This window comes from Cucurbita pepo, chromosome 12 (assembly GCF_057944985.1).
Source record: "Cucurbita pepo subsp. pepo isolate OVF chromosome 12, ASM5794498v1, whole genome shotgun sequence".
NCBI lineage: Eukaryota > Viridiplantae > Streptophyta > Magnoliopsida > Cucurbitales > Cucurbitaceae > Cucurbita > Cucurbita pepo.
In genome coordinates, this window is record NC_141809.1 from 7,457,507 (window position 1) to 7,474,846 (window position 17,340).

Sequence of the window (17,340 nt, forward strand, 5' to 3'; positions counted from 1 at the left end):
CAAAGGATTCAAGGACTTGAAATTAAGAGGATCAAGCAAGTATGCTCTAGACATTTTTCAAAGAAATTCAACATCTCAAGACTTGTTTACTCGAGAAATTCCTTATCAAAGATTTAGGGAATTTGTAATATATTATAGGCATTGAATTTTCTAGGTCTAGAAAAGAAATTTTTATCTCTCAAAGGAAGTATGCTCTAGACATTTTTCAAGACACAGGTCTTACAGGAGCACATCCAGAAAGATTTCCTATGGAGCATAATCTGAAACTTTCTTTAACAGAAGGGGAGAAGTTGAATGATCCAAGTAAATACAAACGGTTGATTGGAAGATTAATATATTTATCCGTTACTAGGCCTGACATAGTGTATTCAGTTTGTGTGCTTAGTCAATTTATGCATGAACCAAGAAAACCACATTGGGAGGCAACTCTTCGAGTTCTGAGATACATCAAAGGTATTCCTGGTCAAGGACTTGTATTACCATCTGAAAACAACTTAAGATTACAAGCATATTGCGATTCAGACTGGGGCGGTTGTCGAACTTCCAGACCATTAATTTCTAGGTTCTGCATTTTTCTTGGAAATTCAATTATTCCTTGGAAGTCTAAAAAGTAAACCAATGTGTCCAGATCATCAGCAGAAGCCGAGTGTCGAGCGGTGGCAAATACTTGTTTAGAGTTAGTTTGGTTAAGATACATTCTTCAAGACTTGAAAGTTCCACTGTCCGAACCAGCATTATTGTATTGTGATAATCAAGCATCATTACAGATAGCAGCCAATCCAGTTTTTCATAAACGTACGAAACACATAGAAATAGATTGTCATATAGTTCGAGAAAAATTACAAGCGAGAATCATCAAACCATGGTCGAGAAAAAACTTCAACTTATCAGAGATTTGGGAACTGCGACAACAATAGTATCCCACAAATCAGGTAAAGAGTACATCAAAATCAGTTCTTTAATTTCATCTTCAAAAATTAATTTTCATTGAATTTAGTTGACTTAAACTCATATTGAATTCATTATATGATCCACAACTGGAACTACCTTTAGACATTTATAGATTGAAAAATCTCCTCATCAAATACACCTTGTTCATACTCAACGGTTTTTCGTACCTATTCAATAGCGCCTTCAATAGAACTTACGTTGTCTTCTCCTTGATAATGTTAAACGCCACATTTTTGGACAGTGTCAACCAAATTAACCCTAAGGCCTGCCGATCCTTGAGCTTTCACTGCTCTGTGGTTATGATATTTGGTTTCACCCCAATAGGAATTCATGAAGATCTTTTTGGTACAGAAAATCTTCCATCTGCATCTTCTAGAAACCAAATCGGATCGATCAAACTTCTCAATTCTAATCTTTGAGCTTCATCTTCACAGATGTTATAACCAAGATCAAATTTGAGTCATATATAATTATGCGTCTGTCATGTTTTCAGGCATCTCCTCTACGAGAGAAGCAGGAAGGTCTTTCATGGCCAGCAAATCAGTAACTTCGCCTTGCCAAACACAAAAATTATTGATTCCATCAAAATTTTCTACTTCAAGATTAGAACTCAAAATTCTCGATTCACGTTCTGATTTAATATCAGATGACTCTGCGATTTGTAACAAGTAATTTGGATGAAAGTAGAAAAACACAATTCTTGAAAATTGATTTTGAAGAAGATAAGCACGATTGTGAGCACGTTTCATGGTTGATGGGGGTCAAAAACTTTTAGATTTTCCGAAATACGACAACCACGCTTTGATTCCACTTGTTGTGTGCCGAAATTCTCCACAAAAATATGATACCAATTGTTGTACCAATAGTGGAAGCAAGATCGAAAATGGCTTTAATCTTATATTATAATAAAGTTAATTGTGGCTTTTGTTGGGGTTCAAGTTGTTACAAGAATTCAACATATAATCAGGTACCTACGACATATAACGTTCATGTTGTAAATGGACATTTGGGGAACGACCCTCTTTTATTGACGGAAAGAAATATTCTCTATACTATTTAATGTACTAGCTCACAGTCATGGAGAATACGTACTAAATGGCAATAATGCTCTAGACGGGTGCTCTAACCAACTGAGCTACTAGAGCTACTTGAAACAAAAAACATAACAATTCTTAAATCACCAAATGAATAAACACCCAAGCTAGTGTATCATAAAATACAAACCAAAAGACATATTTATATGAATGAGAAAAATAAGCAAAATATTAATTTGTCTTTATAATGTAAACCCAAATCAAATAAAATTGTATTACGAAATAGATATGTTATGAAACTCTTGAAATTCGATCTAATATTACTTTTGAAGAACAAGATGTTTAGATCTAAATTATCCAAGAAACCACAAAACGATAAGCAATCAATCCAAGAGAAAGTTTTTGAACCGATTACCTCAATTATCAAGATAAAGAGTAAAAAGAAAAGAAAAAAAACTCATTTATAAACTCATGATTCGAATCGCTTCACAGAATAACTCGGTCAAGACTACTTGCATAACTCTAGCACGTAAATCTAAACACAAGAAATGCAAAAGAACAAGTTCATGGGTAAAGAAGCATACTATTCAACTTTCATTCTAATATCCAAAATCTTTGTACCATACTAATAACATGACTGACTATTTAAACACGTACCCTACAATCTTATTATCCACCAAGAAGTTTTTGTGGCATAATTAAGACACATTATTCGTTCATTCTCCCATTCTTCAAGAGGATTCGTCATCGAATTCAATTGATTTCCTTGTAATGCAAACTTAAAATTATTTTCATTCCGTGGTTTTAATCTTGTCGAGGTCTTCCCTTTTATCTTTAGGTCATGCATGGATGTAAAAGTGAAATGGGAGTGCCACTTCCTTTGCAGCCCATTGGTCTTATTTTTTTCCATGAGTTAGATATTGGCATTAGTTGAAATTAATTATTCAAACTTGCTTTATAATAAGCATTTTAATTTTCTGCAAGAATTCAATCGAAAAGGTAGATACACTTAGTTTGAGTGCTCCCCTTAGAAAGAAAATTCTTTTACTTCCAAGTTTCTGTATATGTACCTTTTGTATACAAAACATTGTTCTCCTAAAAAACTAGAATCATCTTTCTTTTTAGTCTCTCTATCCGCGTCAAATATTTTTTTTTATTTTTCATTTTCTTCACTTTTTTGTCTCTAATGGCCATTGAGCAACATATACTTTGTATACTGTGTTTGCTGGCCTACCTAGAACCTAAAGCTTTGATACGAAATGACCCAATGTTATAAAACTTTTAGAATTCAATCAAACAACATCGTTAAAAAATAAGATATTTAGATCTTAATTATCTAATAACCCAAAAACAATAAGAAAGCTAAGTCAAGAGAACAAATGAATTTATGCTCTTGATGAGAGTTGAACTCAAGACCTCTCGCTTACAAAACAAGTGCTCTAACCAACTAAGCTACTAGAACCACTTCAAAAAACTACGTATCGAAGCCTAAAATAATGTGTAAACAACTAATTGCCCACAATTGTGGGGAGCAAGGTCTATTGGAAACATACTAGAGGGCAATAATACTCTTGTTGAGAGTTGAACTCAAGACCTCCCGCTTACTAAACGGGTGCTCTAACCAACAGAGCTACAAGAGCTACTTGAAACTAAAAACATATTAATTCTTGAATTGCCAAAACAAATAAACACCCAAGCAACTAGGGAAGAGAACAGAAAAGACTACTACACACTGTACATAGAATTGTATCATAAAATACAAACCAAAGAGACATATTTATAGGAATGAGAAAAATAAGCAAAATACTAATTTGTCTTTATAATGTAAACCCAAATCAAATAAAATTGTATTATAAAATAGATATGTTGTGAAACTCTTGGAATTCAATCTAATATTATCCAAGAAACCCCAAAACGATAAGGATAAAGAGAAAAGAAAAAACTCGTTTATAAACTCATGATCCACCAAGAAGTTTTTGTGGCATAATTAAGACACCTTATTTCGTTCATTCTCCCCTCTATCATCATTTGAAATACATATTATGTATCCTACCTAGAACCTAAAGCTTTGGTAAAATTTTAGAATTCAGTCTAACAACATTGAATTTATTTATGCTCTTGTTGAGAGTTGAACTCAAGATCTCTCGCTTACGAAACAAGTGCTCTAGCTAACTGAGTTACGAGTGCCACTTGAAAAAAATACGTATCGAAGACTAAAACGACAACCAAACAAATACTCGAACACTAAATCTTAGGTTTTTTATTCCATGTTAACTTTATGAAAGGAAAAAAGAAAAACGACTAGGATATACATTGTATGTAAAATTGTATTATGAAATACATACCTAAGAGACCTATTTTGTTACACCCCGAATTTTGAGGCATCGAAAGATCGAGAGTGACTCAAATACACTATGCAATGCATGAAAATGAAAGAACAACTAACAGAAAAAACAGTTACAAAAAAATTTGTGCGAGTTTAAAACTTTACAAGCAATGTGATAAACTCGAAGCAAGAATCAAAATGTATATTTACATATGCCTAGTTCATGTAACGAGTGAACAAGATTGGGGGAACATTGAAGAGTTCGTTCCCTTCCATTGGTATAGAGCCTGTTGATTTTTATTTTGAATTAAAAGTAGTATAGTGGGTATTTGATTTCTCATATATAAGATATATGTAATATTGTTTTGTAAAATTTATTGTTTTTGGCATATCAGTGTGGCATTAGATTTACCGATTTGTTAGACAAATGTATACGGTTAGGTTCATTGTAAATTGAAAAGTGACAGCGGCGGCCATGACGACGTTCATCCATTCGCGGTACAATTTAGAGTTTTGAAAGCCTAATTTTACTACATTTGGAATTGTTCCAAAAAATTTTTTTAAAAAAATCTACCTTAAGAATTATTCTAAAAGTAAAATATGTATATTTAGAATTGTTCCAATAGGAAAAGTTCTCTATTTGGAATTGTTCCAACCAGGAAATAATCCTAATTTTTTTTACATATGGAATAGTTCCATACGAGAGAAAGATCTCAAACCCTAATTTTATTACATATGGAATAGTTACATATCGGTGTTGGGTTTTATGTCCTAAAACTCATAGTTTGTAAAAAAAAACATATTATATTTTCAATAAAGCTATTATTGTTGTTTATTCAATAAAGATTGTTATTGAATAAAGTGAACTTTACGATCATTAATCTAAATCCAATAAACAAAGAACACTCTGGCTATAGTATGATTACTTGAACTATATGTAGAGACATAAGAGTGGATCAAGTTCAAGTATATAGTCAAAATAATCTATAGTATAAGGATAAGGTTGAGTACCTTATTCTGGGGACACTATGGATGCGACCCACTTTTGTATATGATATAAACAATGTGATCACTAAATTGTACATATGGAGACATGTGAGTGGGGGCGTCCTATGCAATGAGTATTGCATAAGATCGGACCATGAAGAAAACCACTCTCACTTTATAATGTCGTTTACTGTTGAGACTGATTTTCTTTTCATTCGATAAAATAGGTAACTCGGTTTTAATCCTCAGCTAACCATAAACTCCTGTTTATTCGGAATTATCCTTAGATTTGCATGGGTGAGAGTGGCTCTAGTTCGCCGACTCAATAGGCCTCCCATTTCAGGGGTAAGATTGGGTGAATGGCTAAGGACGTGGGGTGCAAGATGGAATTCACTCCTACCCACTTTCAGGGATAGAAGAGAGGTAGTTCCCTTAAGCACTGACTCCAAGTCTTGAACAAGGGGCCCCACCCTCTCATTGGCCTGAGAGGGATTTGGTTTACTTGTTGGACCACAAACCAATTGTTCATTAGAGGATCAGTGAGACATAAGGAACAAGAAGTAACTTTAGGGGTAAAACGGTAAATTGACCTAGCTCTAGTTATGAACAACCTGTGAAGGATCGACTTACTAATCATGGTTATATCAAATGGACAGAAATATATCTATAGTGAGGGGAGTGCAACTACTAGTCTATAGTGGAGTGTCCTAGTAGTTAACGAGTGTCGGTTAACATGGTTAATGAGTTTAACCGGTTAATCTTGGATCGTTGGAGCCCATGATCTATAGGTCCATTAGGTCCCTCTGCTAGCTCATATCGGACTATACCATAGAACAGTGTGACGAGTGAGTTCGAAGTGTTCGAATTCAAATTAGGGAATATACGCTACATATATACGATATATTTAACCGCATTTTTGTTTTATTTACGAATTAAACAAAAAGAGAGAATCTGAAATATTTAAATAAGATTTAAATATCTTAATCAAATTATGTGTCGGAATTGATTGGGATTGGCATTTGAATTAATATTAAATATTAATTAAATAGTTTAATTAATCATTTAATGTTACTTTAATTTGAAATTAATTATTCAAATTAATTGTTGAATTAAAATGAAGAAATGTAAAATGTTGACTTCATTTAATGGAAAAATCCATGTTAGTGGAATTTTGAGGTGTCAAAATTTTGTTAACTCAAACATGCATGCTTGCCACATAATCCCAAACATTTGAGTGGAATTTTGAGTGTCAAAATTTGGTGATCTCAAATTTTGCATGAACATGCAAACATGACTCTTTAAATAGAGTGATCATGGTACATGGAAGGTCTTCTTCTTCTTGGTGAAAAACCTTGAGAAAAACCTCTCACAAACACTCTCTTCATATATACAAAATCCCTCCCAAGTTTAGTCACTCACCGGATTCCACAATCCCGTTCTAAGGCCGTAGGATAGTGGAGAAGACACTAGTGGTGGTTCAAAACCTGTTCCTGAGGAAAAAGAAATTTGAACTACAAAAGGTTAGTATTCAAACTCATTAAGTTTTAATACTTATGAACATGGTAGTTATTTACTATAATTTATGTTCTAAAAGTGCCTAAGATCCAAATTGCTTCCGCATGTGTTATATTAACACCATCAATCGACAAAATCTCGAACCCTAATTTTATTAGATTTGGAATTGGTTACCATAGGAAAGATCTTAAAATCTAGTTTTATTAAATTTGGAATTGTTCCAAACATAAAAGATCTTGAACATCAAGATATGTCTTCCATCTAAATTATTGTAATTTAATTCATTTTCAATTTCTAGGATATGCCAGATATGCCGGTCAATTTTGATTTTTTTTTTTTTAAATTTAATTATGCATATGTTCTATGTTTTAAATTGATTGAATAAATGCATCTGGTATGTCATTTAGTTTAAAATCCCATTATAGGTTAAGCATAATCATCCATTTTAATTGTTTTTTTAAATATAAATATTATATTTGAAATTTTTTTATTAGGTTGTTTTCTTATAGAAATAAGATGATTTCTTAATTAGGATGTATTTTCTTTATGCATTCGAGTATAATTGTTATGCTTGGAAATTAAATTAGGATATTTATTTCTTAAATTGAATGCATGATATTTACCTAATATGATTATGATTTGTTCTAATATGATTAGAATTTTGAGTAATCTATTAAATTTAATTTTAAAGGGTTTAAAATGCTAGATTTTTAAGATTATTCAAGAAGGGAATTAGTTTTCAAGTTTGTGATCCTCGGGAGGGGTTCAAGTTGTTTTTAATTATTAATGTAATAATTTAGTTAATTGTTTGTTTTAAAATGCCAAAACCAATCCACTCTAGCGTGTTTAATTAATTATGCATTATGAATGTATGGTTTAATTAAATAGAAAATGTATGTGCATAAAGTATGTCATATAGATTTAAAATCCCACCATAGGCTAAGCATGTTTCATGCATTCCAAGTATGTTATAAGTGTTATAATGTATAGTATGCATGTTTAGGGTTCCACGAGTAATAGATATAAATTGTTATATTATTGCATGGAATGGATGATTATATAATTGTTATATAAAGCATGTTAGATGCATGTTATAGGTTATTTTCAACGTCATAAAACGAGATAGACGTTAAATCTATAATAAAGATAAGTGCATGCTCACTTAGGGTTAAGAACCGAGCACGATCAATTTTAAAAGTTAAAATAGGTCGATGTCTTACAAAATTGTGGTTACGAGAAAGCTCACCTGGCACGATCTTGTCTAAGGCTGGAGGTACTTAAGTTGACGGTTTACGGAACACCTACTACCTAGAGATCGGACCAGTACTTGAGCTTAGTTAGCCCAATTTTATGAGCATGCTTGAGTGATGTAAGTTTTGGAAAAATCACCTAGACTTAGGTTATATTTAATTAGCCGGAATATACTTAAGTAATGAGTATACCCAACTGTCTAAAATACTTAGTGGGAGGAAAAAGGTGTATAAGATACATTGTTTTCCTTTTTACGCTCTCTGAAAAATTCACACCGTGAGATTCATGCTCGGCCTCGTGTCGCCCTGGGAGCGTTCTCCATTCGAAAGGTATTTGCATGAGTCAATAACAAGGTGAATAGAGAAAGTATTTATAGTAAGTGGGAGAAGGAAGTATATCAACACGTCCTATGGTCTCCACCACTAGGTTGCACCGTGAGATTCCCATGTTCCGCCTGCATGTTGCCCTAGAGCAACTACCCATTCGGAGGGTCGTAACATGGGAGTCGAAACAACGCAAACTCCAGAAATGGATAGGATTTCTTAGATCCGTTCCCAACTTTGGCTTTTTCATTCGATAGCATTGTTGAGACCGATCTTTGAGGTCTGAAAATGGCGGGTCACACTTACGAAGAATTACTAAGAGTTAGTATATTCTTGACCAAAATAATGATAACTAAAAACACTGTAGGAACAAGAGTTATTCTGGGACTAGTGTTTAAGTCAAGAATGTCTTGGTTTAGTGAATGAGTGATTGACTGCCCCTCGGTAGCAGTTGCTCTAACTCACTAAAGTATCGTTGCAAATTAATAATTTTTGGGTACATTACATTTGCTAAAATTGATTGGATTCAACAGGATTAAGTCAAATCACTAATAGAATTTTCTTTATATCACAGCATCACAAACTCAATAGTACAATTACTCGCTTCTGAGAAATTAAACGGCGACAATTACGCAACTTGGAAATCAAACCTAAACACAATACTGATAATTGATGATTTAAGGTTTGTTTTAACTTAGGAGTGTCCTCCAAACCCCAGCTCAAATGCAAACCGAACAGTTCAGGATGCGTATGACAGATGGATAAAGGCAAATGACAAAGCCCGAGTGTACATTCTAGCCAGCATATCTGATGTTTTGGCTAAGAAACACGATGTTATGGGTACTGCTAAAGAGATTATGGAATCTCTAAAAGGGATGTTTGGACAATCGTCCTTCTCCCTTAGACATGAAGCCATAAAATACATTTACAACTGCCGTATAAAAGTAGGGACCTCAATTAGAGAACATGTCCTGGACATGATGGTCCATTTCAATGTGGTAGAAGAAAATGAAGCTATCTTTGATGAGAAGATTCAAGTCAGTTTTATCATGATGTCTCTTCCGAAGGGCTTCTTCAAGTTCTGCACCAATGTGGTAATGAACAAAATAGAATATAACTTGACTGCTCTTCTCAATGAGCTACAGACTTATCAGTCCCTCTTAACGAACAAGGAACAAATAGGAGAAGCAAATGTTGTTATCTCAAAGAAATTACTACGAGGATCGTCCTCCAAAAATAAGTCTGGACCTTCAACTTCTAAAAGTGTTTTGATGAAGAAGAAGGGTAAAGGGAAAAATAAGATTCCTACTAACCGCAAACACAAGATTCAAAAAGAAGATAAAGGAAAATGTTTCCATTGCAACGAAAATGGGCACTGGAAGAGAAATTGCCCAAAATACCTTGCAGAGAAGAAAGTCGAAAAGACACAACAAGGTAAATATGATTTACTCGTTGTAGAAATATTTTTAGTAGAGTTTGACAACTCAACTTGGATACTAGATTCAGGGGCGACTAATCATATTTGTTCTTTTTACCAGGAAACTAGCTCCTGGAGAATGCTTGCGGACGGCGTGATAACACTTAGGGTTGGAACAGGAGAGGTTGTCTCAGCAAGATCAGTAGAAAATTTAAAGTTGTTTTTTTTGGAGATAGATTCATTATATTAGATAATGTACTTTTTGTTCCTGAAATAAAAAGAAATCTAATATCTATCTCTTGTTTATTAGAGCAATTGTATAAAGTATCTTTTGAAATCAATGAAGTGTTCATTTGCAAAAGAGGTATTCATATTTGTTCTGCAAAACTAGAAAACAAGTTATATATGTTAAAACCGAGCGAAAAAAAAGCTATTTTAAATACCGAGATGTTTAAAACAGCTGAAACTCAAAATAAACGACAAAAGATTTCTCCCAATACCTATCTTTGGCACTTAAGACTAGGCCACATTAATCTCAATAGGATTGAGAGATTGGTTAAAAGAGAACTTCTAAATGAGTTAGAAGACAACTCTTTACCTCCATGTGAGTCTTGTCTTGAGGGTAAAATGACTAAACGATCGTTTTCCGAAAAAGGTTATAGAGCCAAAGAAACCTTAGAACTCGTGCATACAGATTTCTGTGGTCCAATGAATTTCAAAGCACGAGGAGGGTATGAATATTTCATCAATTTTATTGATGATTATTCAAGGTATGGCTATCTTTACCTAATGCGTCACAAGTTCGAAGCTCTTGAAAATTTTAGAGAGTATAAGACTAAGGTTGAGAATCTATTAGGTAAAACTATTAAAACACTTCGATCAGATCGAGAAGGAGAGTACATGGACTTAAGATTTCAGAACTATATGATAGAACATGGAATAAGATCTCAACTCTCAGCCCCTGGTATGCCTCAACAAAATGTTGTATCAGAAAGGAGAAATAGAACTCTGTTAGACATGGTTCGGTCTATGATGAGTTTCGCTCAATTACCCGATCCGTTTTGGGGATATGCAGTGGAGACTTCTACATACATTTTGAACATGGTTCCTACTAAGAGTGTTTCAAAAACACCTTATGAGTTATGGAAAGGGCGTAAAGGTAGTTTACGTCACTTCAGAATTTGGGGATGTCCAGCACATGTGTTGTTGCAAAACCCCAAGAAATTAGAACGTCATTCAAAATTATGTCTATTCGTAGGATACCCCAAAGAGACGAAAGGTGGTTTGTTTTATGACCCTCAAGAAAATAGAGTGTTCGTATCAACAAATGCTACATTCTTAGAGGAAGACTGTAACGACCCGAAAAAAAAAAAGAAAATAATAATAATAAGTAAATAATAATTATAAAAAAAAAAAAAAAAAGTTATCGACCCTCTCTCCACCTTCCCCAAATATTTCCCCAACACCTCCAACTGCAAAATGATCTGCAAAAGAAAGAAACAAGACAGAAACAAAAAAATGGTAGATTTTGGGAAGGAGAAAAATGGGAGAAAGAAACAAAAGAAAGATAGAAGATTTTGGGAGAGAAAAATTGGATCGAATGGCTTCACTCCAAGGAGATTTGATAGGAAGGAAAAGAGAGAAAACTTATGGGTAAGTTAGATCTCCTCTTCTCTTATTTTTGCACGAAATAGAAAAGTTATTTTACATCTCTTTTTTCAATTATTTAGATTTTTGGATATCTTGTCGAAAATCAAAATTGATTGAAAAATGGTTTTGTCAATTGCATGGATCATCATTTTTAGGAAAGAGAAGAAAATCATAATTGATTGATGCATGGAAAGAGAAGAAAATCATAATTGATTGATTGAAAAATGGTTTTGTCAATAAGAATGGATTGTAATTGACTTATTTGATTGGATAGTCATTTGAAAAAGAGAAGAAAACATAATAGATTGAAAATGGCTTCGGTTAATAACAGTAGTTTGTAGGAAAGAGAAGAAAACAGAATAGATTGAAAATATTTTTCTGTTAATTAGAGAGTGGAAAGAGAGGAGAACAGAACTGATTGAAATTTGTTTTATAATTGCATAATCATTTATAGGAAGAAAAAAAAAATACAGAGAGAAGAGAACAAAAGGTACAACATAAGAGAAGGAAAATGGAAGATGTGAAAAATTATTATTGTTTGCATCCAAAGAATATAATATTATAACAAACCATAGTTGGATTGAATGATTCAAAGAAGCATGAAATAATATTGACATATTTTCAATTTGAGTTTTAGAAAATTTAGAAACAATGAAAACTTGGAATTCGATTTTTACTGAGACCGTTTTAGAGCTGTATTTCACATTGTTAGTTGGATTATTAATTAAAATGTGAAATACTAACAAAATGTGACGAACGGTGGGATATGAAGCGAGCTCCAGCAACCTTTGGAGCAGCTCTCGAGGAACGGGTGCTTACGTTAATTAAATTAGGGAATACTTCGGCTGAGGCCAACCAGGTAAGTGGCCTTACTATAGGATAGGCTAAAAATTGTATGAGTTACGATGATGTATGAACTATGTCGTACGATGCGGTAGATGAGTTATGATAATGTATGATGTATGACTTTGATGATGTATGAGTTATGATGATGTGTGGGTTATGATACCTGATGATGTGCTCAGTATATATATATTTTGATGAATGTCGTACTTGATATGTTTGATGCACTTTGTGGCAATATGATGAGTATGATGATTGCGTGACGTTTACCTTAATATGATGACGTTTTCCATATTGAGCATGCTATATGATGATGAGTGCCATATTGCATCATGTCGTTAGATCGACATAGGACACAACCCTAAGAGCGTGAAAATGATATTAATATAAATATCCACGAATATGTGTTACCTAGAGTAACAAAGAGATGAGACTAGAGGGTTGTGTCAGAAGAGACATTATGATGGATTTAGAGGGACCTCATGCATATTGTATGTTCATAAGCATAGGGCTACTTCCCCTAGAGATGATGAGTGCGGACGCGAACCGTATGATGAGCGCGTATGCGCACAGGTGCAAAAGCACACAGATGAGGGCGTTCATGAGGTGCATGACACTATGGGGTTCCGCTGACCTCCGGACGTCGCTACAGATTAGCTTGACCAGAGGGTCCAGGGGGTGTGCGAGCGCCCTAGGGATTCACACTCGTACGTGTGAGTCGTGTGTAGGGAAGTACTACACATCCAATTTGTCCAAGACTGGAGGCCACCCCTAAGATGATTAGAGATAGGTCCCTAAATCATGATTGCATGTGTTTGCATTTGCATGGCCCCTATAGTGGGGCCACTTACTGAGTATTCTTTGAAATACTCAGGCCGTGTGCCACATCATTTTTCAGGTAAAGGCAAGGCGCACTTGTACGGAGGACGGCGGCATCGCGAGCAGAGACTGTGGCACGTGCATAGGGTAGATTCATATTTAAATTTCTAGTCTTAAGTTAGAATAGGTTGTTTTGCATTTCATTGTTTTAAATTATTTTGTATTTATTTTTGTTTTCTCTAAATTTCAGTTTTCCAGAGAAGAAGTTGTTTTAAACGTTTTTTTTGAAGTTAACGTTATCAACTATGTTCATGTAAGAGTTATATTTCTGCATTATAGATGAGCATGAGACGTTAGTAGCGACTCTGAGTATGTGGAAATTTAGGGTCGTTACAAAGACCACGTAAGAAATCATCAACCTTGCAGCAAACTAGTATTAAGTGAGATTTCTAAAGAAGCTACTGATAAAACAACAAGAGTTGTTGATTAAGCTGGTCCTTCAACAAGAGTTGTTGATGGAGCTGACACTTCTGGTCAATCACATTCTTCAAGAGTTGAGAATGCCTCGACGTAGTGGGAGGGTTATAACTCAACCCGATCGTTACTTGGGTTTGGTAGAAACTCAAGTCATCATACTTGATGTTGGCGTTGAGGATCCATTGACCTATAAACAGGCAATGAATGATGAAGATAGAGATCAGTGGATTAAAGCCATGAATCTTGAAATGGAGTCAATGTACTTCAATTCAGTCTGGGAACTTGTAGATCAACTAGATGGAGTAAAACCTATTGGTTGCAAATGATTCTATAAGAGGAAACGAGACCAAACCAATAAAGATTGTTTTTGAATAAAGTGAACTTTACTATCATTAATCTAAATCCAATAAACTAAGAACACTCTGGCTATAGTATGAATACTTGAACTATATGTAGAGACATAAGAGTGGATCAAGCATATAAAATTACAAGATCTAAAATGATGGGTTACATTTACGAATAGATCATTAAGGTTGTTAATGATGTTCTCGATTGAACTAATGGTAATTAAATATTATAGGAATAAGAGTTATTCTGATATAATGTTTGGTTGAGATTGTATCAGTTTAGTGAAGGAACACTTGACCTACCCTACGGCTGCACTTGTTCTAAATCACTAAAGTACCATAGCATTAGAAATGATTTATAGGGTTCATTTTATAAAATTGTTTGTTCTCATGCTCAAATTGAATGGATAGTTGATGGTTTGTAATTAAATAATATTTTATATTTGAACTTTGTAATTAAATAATATTTTATATATTTCAAATATAATGTTCAAGATCTCTCCATTGTTAATTTTCACTACTGTGTTGAGAAAATTTTAATACTTGAAAAAATAATATTAGCACTATGACGGAAGTGTATTTTTTTTTTTTTTTTTTTTTTTTGTCTTTATTTTGAAATGTTCTCAAGACCTATTGTGAATCGAATTATTCGAAGAGCACATGATTGATGAATCAAAGGTGATGAGAAAGCTTTGTTCATATCTTCTAGTTAATATGTTGGATGTCATGACTAAAAGATAAGAAAAAGACAAAAAACATATGAGATGATTAAGTCCATAGAAGTTAAATTTTATTTAAATAATCTCGAAATTAAGTATTATAAAAATCAAGAAAAATTTTATGACTGAAGCTATTGATAGGAAATAGTTCCTAGCTTATAGTGAAAGAAATTTTCCAAATTACTCTATGGAAAAAAAAACTAAATGAAAGTAAATTTGATTTACTAGATTTTTTGTGGAGACTAGATGACACCCCTTATAGCTGATATAAGATCTACTACCAAGATTTGTTTTTCATTACACTTGATATGTAATTCTTGAAAAATACTTAATGATGTAGATGTTAGAATTTAGTGCAACTTCTTTCTAGTTTGAATTAGTTATGGAATATAGGTAATCATTTAATATTTGAAGAATATATTAGTTAGGGAATATATATTAGATATTTTAAATTTGAAGAGTAGTATATTTTATTTTATTCTCTAGATTTAGTTAGTTTATATTTTCTTTTTCTAGTTTTAATTAGTTATGGAATATATGTAATCATTTAATATTAGGGTTTAGGGTTTAAGGTTTAGTTGATAGTACGAGAAGGACATCTGTCAATAGTCCGAGAATATCGTGTACTAAAATTAGTTGATAGAAGGTGGAATTTATTTCCAACTCTCAACATAATACAATTTTGTAAAATTGTGATGTAAGAGGAGAAAACAATACTATATTAGATATAGTCACGTATTAAAAAAAAATTATACACTATTATTGAACTCTTGTTAGGATTTGCAATCGAGATTGCACAGTGAACATGATTGCCTTCAAAATTGTCTATGAGACAATTTTTGGAATTACGGAAATGTAGTAAACTTAGTTTACAACACTTCAATAATTGTAATCAAACATATATGCTAAGACAAATATGTTCAAAATTATGTCTAACTGTAGGCTACTCCTAAAGAGAAACAAAATAGTCCTTTATTTAATTCTAAATAGAAAAACATATTGGTAGGACAAATGTAATTTTCTAAAGAAGTTCATAGAAGGACATACACTTATAATAAGGTGAGATAGTGTTAATTAAATAGTTCCAAGTGGAGCCCTTAATAGTTAACCAAAGTTGTTAATAATTTAATTTCGCTTGAGAGTCAAGTGGATCCTAGTCATTAATTCAATAAGTCTCATTGTAGTGGGGAAATTATGAGATGATTCAATCCTACTAAAATTCAAATTGTCATGTTAGATGACCAATTTAAGGACTTATTACCCTCAAAATAGTTATGAGGGATGATGACGAAGGATAAATATTTTAAAGTCATAAAATCCAGAGATTTGTAGATATTCTTGATGAGGTTAAACTCATACGATATGAATTGACCTACAAAAGAAAAATTATGTATAGATAAGAAGATATAGATCTTCAAAACAGGATTCATGACAAAGAGTTGAACTTAATGGGAGAAAGTAGCTAGAAGTAGACTTTCTCTCCTGTAATTCTAGAGTCTATTATTATTCTCTAATTCATTTTTATATAGATGAGATATGTTAAATAAATATTTAGAATTCTTTTTGTCAAAAGAAATCTAAGAGGATACATCTGCACATAAATATTTATTATTATATGGATTTATTATTAAAATTCAAAAGCAAAATATTTGCTCAAGGAGTAAAAATTGATTTTTGAAATGAATTTAATCTATAATAGAAGGTTTGATAACCTATAACTTTAAATAAATTTTAATGAGCTTATGAAAACAAGAAAATTACTAATTGATGAGTGGATTTTTTCAACTTTTTTTAGGCTGGAGACATATTACTCCTTATGAATTGATGTGATCTTTCACTCTAACATAAATAGATTTGGAATAATTTTGTATCTCCTAAAAATAGAGATTTAAAGATAAATGTCAATATTGTCTCATATATATTATGTTGACAAAATTGTCAAATATTTGATGCAAGACTTCAAAGAATGATAATGATCATTGAAATATAAAGAGGAAGAGTATTGTAAGTAACCTCAAATGTTGAGAGTATAATTAATTATCTTTCCTGAGTGGGAGATAATTAATGCATAGATGAGAATTAACCTTAAATATGTAGTTAAATTAAAGTTTTCTCAAAGTATCCATGGATAATGAGAATTTTTTTATTTTGTGTATGGAGTTAAAGATTTGATCTTTAAGTGATACACTAGTTACATAAATTTAGAAAATTTAGGTTAAGATCAATTTTACCTTAGATTGTGAAGTATGGTATACGGAACATTTTTTACTTTTAAAGCAACAAAATGACTGGTATGACTATAATAATTTCTTAAACATTTGAAAGGTGTTTCACATGTGATTTAGTTTGTCACTTTCATTGTGATGATAGTGATACAAAGACTAATATGAAGGAAATTTAAAAGATCAATCTATAAAAAATGATATTGAGAGAGAAAGCATCGTGGTTGTGACCAAAATGACTTTTAATGATAATTATTTTGTTTTATATAAAATGACTCTCTAGGCTAAAGTGTTTGAGAGTCATCTAGAATGTCTAGGATTACTAGACATGTCTCATCTTCTCTAGGGCAAGTGAGAGAAGGTGTTGGGTATAGAGCAAGTGGGAGATTGTTGAGATTTATGCCCTAAAGCCTCGTAATTAATTATTTACTTTTTAACTATAATTTTTATTATTTTATT

The 17,340-nt window shown here is 32.6% G+C and overlaps 1 non-coding gene and 1 pseudogene across 1 annotated transcript; one reads left to right on the top strand and one right to left on the bottom strand.

The window, feature by feature from the left end:
* The window catches only part of LOC147789906 (exopolygalacturonase-like), a 37,043-nt pseudogene that overhangs the window by 13,026 nt on the left and 6,677 nt on the right, over nt 1-17,340 (top strand).
* Nucleotides 3,552-3,625, bottom strand: TRNAT-AGU (transfer RNA threonine (anticodon AGU)). Its single transcript has one exon. It is a non-coding gene; the product is annotated as a tRNA-Thr (tRNA).